We start from the raw sequence: 6,036 nt of genomic DNA, 5'->3' as shown, positions 1-6,036 counted from the left end.
AGGGATAAACCCATGTCTTCATCCACCCAGAATATCGGACAAATTCCCTCCGTCAATTCGCAAAAATGGTATCCCTACGGTTATCCCACCTCCTTGAAAAGCCCAGATTGGTCAAACATACCATCCTTAATCTTAATGGAATAGCATCAAAAGAGAACGTCACCTTCTAGAGTCTATGTGGTGCCCTAAATTAGACCGGTCAGGTCAGGCAGTCAATTAAACGAGAGGGAAAAATTTACTGATAAAGCTACTTTTAGAACAAACGCAGCTTAATAATTGTATTTTTTGTACAGAAGCACGGCACGTTGCAGAATAGGTGAGTAGGGTCTATGCTATGTACTGACGGAGGATTAGTTCAAACCTACAGGAAATGTAAAGACTCCCGCTAGGTATGTATCGTAGGTCCTTCTCTTTTGACCTGCCGACCTCTCTGACAATTATTATCGTTATTCCTTATCTCTTTATGACCCGTCCGACCTCTGTTGCGCTGGAATGTATTAGTAGTCCTTCTCTTTGACCTGTACCCGCCTACCCTCTGTTGGCATGGATCTATTGTAGTCCTTCTTCTATTAAAGACTGCAGAGCCTCTGTTAATATAGGCTGGATGTATTGTGGATGTCCTCCTCAAAATCTTGACCTGTCATGACCTCTGGTGTGGGTCCCTGGATGTATTGTAGTCCTTCTCTTTTGAACCTGGCCGATCCTCTGATGGGCTGGATGTCATTGTACTCCCTTCTCTTTGGACCTGCCCGACCTTCTGTTGGCTGGATGTATTTGTATGTCCGTCTCTGTTCTTTGCATTCTGTCGACCTCTGTTGGCTGGATGTATTGTAAGTCGCTTCTCTTGACCTGCCGACCCTCTTGTCAGCTGGAGCTAAGACTTGAATATTGTAAGATCCTTCGTTGCTCCTGACCTGGCCGACCTCTGTTGGCTGGATGGTATAAGAAGTCCTTGCTCTTCTGACCTGCCGACTCTGTTGGCTGGATGTATTTAGTCCTTCTCTTTGACCTGGCCGTGAGCGCACTATTGGCTGGAGAAATCCTTTGGAATATAGAAAACAACAGTTCTCAGATTTAAGGGGTGAAATTCAGGAATCGTAAGCTTGTGCTACATTTTTGTCATTTAACTGAGAGCTTGGAGCTGAGCATGTTTAAAAGCAGTGTGTGAACTTTTGGAGATTTCATATTGATGGAGCCTCACGGCGAGAGCAGAGCCCGGTCTCGAGGCTAAGGCTGAGAGCTGATAGGCTGGGGGCTGAGAGCTGAGTGGCAGAGGGGCCTGGGGCTGAGAAGCTGGAGTGCTTGGGTTGAGAGCTGAGATCCGTGGCTGGGGGCTGAGGGCTGCGGGCTGAGATCTGTGCTGCGGGGCTGAGGTGGGGCTGAGATTCGTGCTGGTGGGCTGAGGCTGAGAGCTGAGGGCTGGGGCTGAGGGCTGAAGAGCTGAGGCTGGGCTGAGAGCTCAGTGCTGGGGGCTGAGGACTGACAGCTGAGATCTGATGGGGCTGGGGGCTGAGAAGCTGAAGGCTGAGAGCTGAGGGCTGAGGGCTGAGATCTGATGGCTGGGGCTGGGGGCTGAGAGCTGAGGCTGGGGGCTGAAGCTGAGACTTGGGGCTGATAACTGTGAGCTGGGGGCTGAGAGGCTGGGGGCTGAGGGCTGAGAGATGGGGATTGAGATCTGATGGGGCTGAAAGCTGGGGGTGAGGGCGGAGGCTGAGAGCTGGGGCTAAGTGCCTGATATCTGCAGGGCCGGGGGCTGAGAAACTTGGGGGCTGGAGAGCTGGGGGCGGGGGGGGGCTTGTGGCTACTCCTGCCAAGTCTCATTTCTGGAGAGTTAGACTTCTCTCTCTGCCACTCTTACCTCACACTACCTCTCCCCTCCAACTACCACCTCTCCATTTTAGCATCTGTAATCATGTGTTTTACAGGCTTGCATATTAAGTGCTGTTTCTGCTTTAAAAAGTGCTGCTTCCCAGAGGGAACTGAAGCCTTGAGACGATGGTCGTCACAACTTTAGTTAATGATGACCCTCAGCACCAGCCAAAGTGTGTTGTGTGTTGTGTGTGTGTGTGTGTGTGTGTGGTGTGTGTGTGTGTGGAATGTGTGTGTTGTGCTGTGTGTGTGTGTGTGTGGTGTGTGTGTGTGTGTTGTGTGTGTCGTACCTCCTGTTGTGTAGTGCTGTAGTGTGTGGTGTGTGTGTGTGATGCTTGTGTGCGTGCGTGCGTGCGTGCGTGCGGCGGTGCGTGCCCCCGTGCGTGCGTATGGTCTTCCATATTGTGTGTGGTTTGAGTTCTTGAGGAGGGTTAAGATGGAACTGCACCCGCTGATTTCGGCTCGTTTTTTGGCTTGCTCCTCAAGAACTGCTGGCGGCCATGACAGAAGTCAACGTTGAGTTGGCTTGGGGGTGTGCTTCGATATTGGGTGTTTTTTGGGTGTGTCCTTGCCACCACTAAGACACCCCATCTGTCAGAACCTTGCCCGCAGCTGTTTCCTTCCCGCTCCATCACAAATGGGGCGGCAGGTAGCCTAGTGCGTTAGAGTGGAGGCGACGCAGGTAGCCTAGTGGTTAGAAGCTTTGGACTTGCTAAACTGAAAATGGTTGCAAGATTCGGAATCCCCCGAGCTGACAAGGTAAAAATTGGTCGTTTCTGCCCTGACAAGGCAGTTAATCCACTGTTCCTAGGCCGGTCTTTTGAAAAAAGGAATTGGTTCTTAAATGACTTGGCCAAGTTAATAACGGTTAAAAAAAGAAAGGATCCTGCAGATTTGAGCTTCAAATAACTACAGGCAGATGTATGGGAGGGTTGCAATTCAAATCAAAATTGTATTGGTCACATTTACACGTTGGTTGTGCAGGATGTTAGATGCGAGTGTAGCGAACATGGCTTGTGCTTCTAGATACGACTTATGCGGTAAATATATAACAATTATACATATTGAGATGAGCAATGTAGGGATATGTAACATTATTAAAGTGGTGTTATTTAAAATAATTGTGTGATACCTTTATTATTATTAAATCCATTTATTTAAGTTTCAATTTTTAATTATTAAAGTGGCTAGAGATTTGAAGTTCAGTATGTTAGGCGCAGCCACCTCAGTGTTAAGTGGGTGGTCTGTTAACAGTCTTGATGGCCTTTTGAGATTAGGAAGCTGTTTTTTTTTCAGTCTCTCGGTCCCAGCTGTTGATGCACCTGTACTGACCTTTGCCTTTCTGGATGATAGCGGCGTTGAACAGGCAGTGGCTCGGGTGGTTGTTGTCCTCAGTGTCCTGGAGGGCAGGTAGTTTGCCCCCGGTGATGATTGTGCAAGCACCGCACTACCCTCTTGGAGAGCTTGCGGTTTCCTGAGGGCGGTGCAGAATTGCCGTACCAGGCGGTTTGATACAGCCCAACGCGGACGCTCTCGATTGTCATCTGTAAAAGTTCTGTGAGTGTTTTAGATGACCAAGCCAAATTTCTTCAGCCTCCTTGAGGTTTAAGAGCGCTGTTGCCGCCTTCTTCAACGCTGGGTCTGTGTTATCTATCATGCTGCTTACTCTGTTTATTACACTATCAAACTGCTGCTACTCTGTTTATAACTCACATATCTCTGCTGTCCCACTACTCTTTGTTTAATTACTATCGCTGCTACTCTGCTACTCTGATTTGCTTTACCTATCCTGCTGCTACTCTGTTTATTACACTCACATACAACTGCTGCTACTCTGTTTATTACTCATCAACTGCTGCTACTCTGTTTTATCCTATCAAACTGCTGCTACTCTGTATTATTTATCTATCAAACTGCTGCTACTCTGTTTATTACCTCATAACTGCTGCTACTCTGTTTATACACTCACATACAAACTGCTTGCTACTCTGTTTATTACCTCACATATACTGCTGCTAAACTCTGTTTATCCCTCATCATAGCTACTGCCTCGCTTAGCTCGTCCTTATTCGTATCCATAGCAACTGCTGTGACTCTGTTTATACCTATACAAACTGCTGCTACTCTGTTTATACACTACATCAACTGCTGCTACTCTGGTTTATTACCACTACACTCTAGCTACTCTGTTTATTACCTATCCTGCTGCTACTTGTTTATACCTATCCCTGTCTGTTTGCCTGTCTGCTGCCTGTCTGCCAGTCTGCTTGCCTGTCTGTCTCCTGTCTGTTTGCCTACCTGTCTGCCTGTCTACTTTCTGCCTGCCTGTCTGCCTGCCTGCCTGCCTGCTTGCCTGCCTGTCTGTTGTCTGCATGTCTGTTGTCTGTCTGTCTGCTACCTGTCTGCCTGTTTGCTACCTGTCTGCCTGTTTGCTACCTGTCTGCCTGTCTGCTACCTGTCTGTCTGTCTGTGTGCCTGCCTGTCTGCTGCCTCCCTGTCTGCTGTCCGCCTGTCTGCTGCCTGTCTGTCTGTCTGCTATCTGTCTGTCTGCCTGTCTGCTTTCTGCCTGTCTGCTTTCTGCCTGTCTGCTTTCTGCTTGTCTGCTGCTTGTCTGCTGCTTGTCTACTGACTGTCTGTCTGTCTGTCTGTCTGTCTGTCTGCCTGTCTGTCTGTGTGCATGCCTGACTGCTGCCTCCCTGTCTGCTGTCCGCCTGTCTGCTGCCTGTCTGTCTGTCTGCTATCTGTCTGCCTGTCTGCTGCCTGTCAGCCTGTCTGCTTTCTGCCTGTCTGCTTTCTGCCTGTATGCTGCTTGTCTGCTGCTTGTCTGCTGACTGTCTGTCTCTCTGCCTGTCTGCATGTCTGCCTGTCTGTCTGTTTATTAAGTTGTCACCCCAGGCATTGTAATGGTACTTGGTACATACTGTACTATCTGGAAGTGCAAATGATTGATTGTTTTCATTGTGGAATGCCTATTAACCAATGACAGCCGGTTTGATAGGCGCTTCCTCAGCATTTTATTAAATTATCAAGGTGGCCTAAAGCGTCTATGGATGATGACTACATTTCAAATCAGATCAACACAGTACCGGTCCGCTCAACAATTGCCAACTCTAAGTCAAAAAGCAATTAGTCTTTAATGTGTGTGYGGTACATTTTTGGGGGGTTACTATGCCTGGTGGTCTGGAAGTGATAACATGCTCTCTCTTCTCTCTGTGGTGTCTGTACTATCTCTGTCGGGGGGAATGGATGGTGCATGGGGTTGCTTAGGGATGCTGTAAGTGCTAGTGGTTCAGATTCAGAAGCATACAGCTTGGCCTACTGTAAGTGTTGGCACGAGTGTTGTCTCATATGTTCTTTCCCCTATGGAGGTGTGGCTGGAAGAGGGAGGGAGGGGAGAGATGGGAGAGGGAGGGAGGGAGGGACGGTTCTCAGCTCTCCTCTTCATACAGTATCTGTCCTCCTCAGCTCTCCTCTTTCATACAGTAACATCTGTCCTCTCGCTTCTCTCTTCATACAGTAACATCTGTTCCTCTCAGCTCTCCTCTTCATAGTACTCAGTCCCAAACATCTGTCCTCTCAGCACTCCTCTTCATACAGTAACATCTGTCCTCTCAGCTCTCCTCTTCATACAGTAACATCTGTTCTCTCAGCTCCTCCTCTTCATACAGTAACATCTGTCCTCTCAGCTCTCCTCTTCATAGACATCTGTCTCTCAGCTCTCCTCTTCATACAGTAAATCTGTCCTCTCAGCTCTCCTCTTCATACAGTAACATCTGTTCTCATCAGCTCTCCTCTTCATACAGTAACATCTGTCCTCTCAGCTCTCCTCTTCATACAGTAAAATCTGACCTCTCACGTTCATATTCTTCCCTGTGAAACTATTTCAATTTCTATGTCTTACACTCTCATACTATTTAAACTCAATTTCATCTCATTCTCAGATATTACAGAATATAGTTTCCTTTCGGTTCTCGCGTTCTTATATTCTATGAATCTATTTACATTAATTGTCTATATTAGTGCAGGCAATATGTGAGATTTTAAACTTGCTCTCTTTTTATCTTTTGACAACAAACAGTCCAGTAAACAAGCAATGCAATATCATTCTTCTCCCGCTGTATATTCAGATACTGTGGTATAGGGCAGTAGGGATATCTATAGAATAGT

Source organism: Salvelinus sp. IW2-2015, linkage group LG33 (genome assembly GCF_002910315.2).
Source record: "Salvelinus sp. IW2-2015 linkage group LG33, ASM291031v2, whole genome shotgun sequence".
NCBI classification, from domain to species: domain Eukaryota; kingdom Metazoa; phylum Chordata; class Actinopteri; order Salmoniformes; family Salmonidae; genus Salvelinus; species Salvelinus sp. IW2-2015.
The sequence above is the reverse complement of the archived record's forward strand: the minus strand, read 5'-3'. Positions refer to the sequence as shown.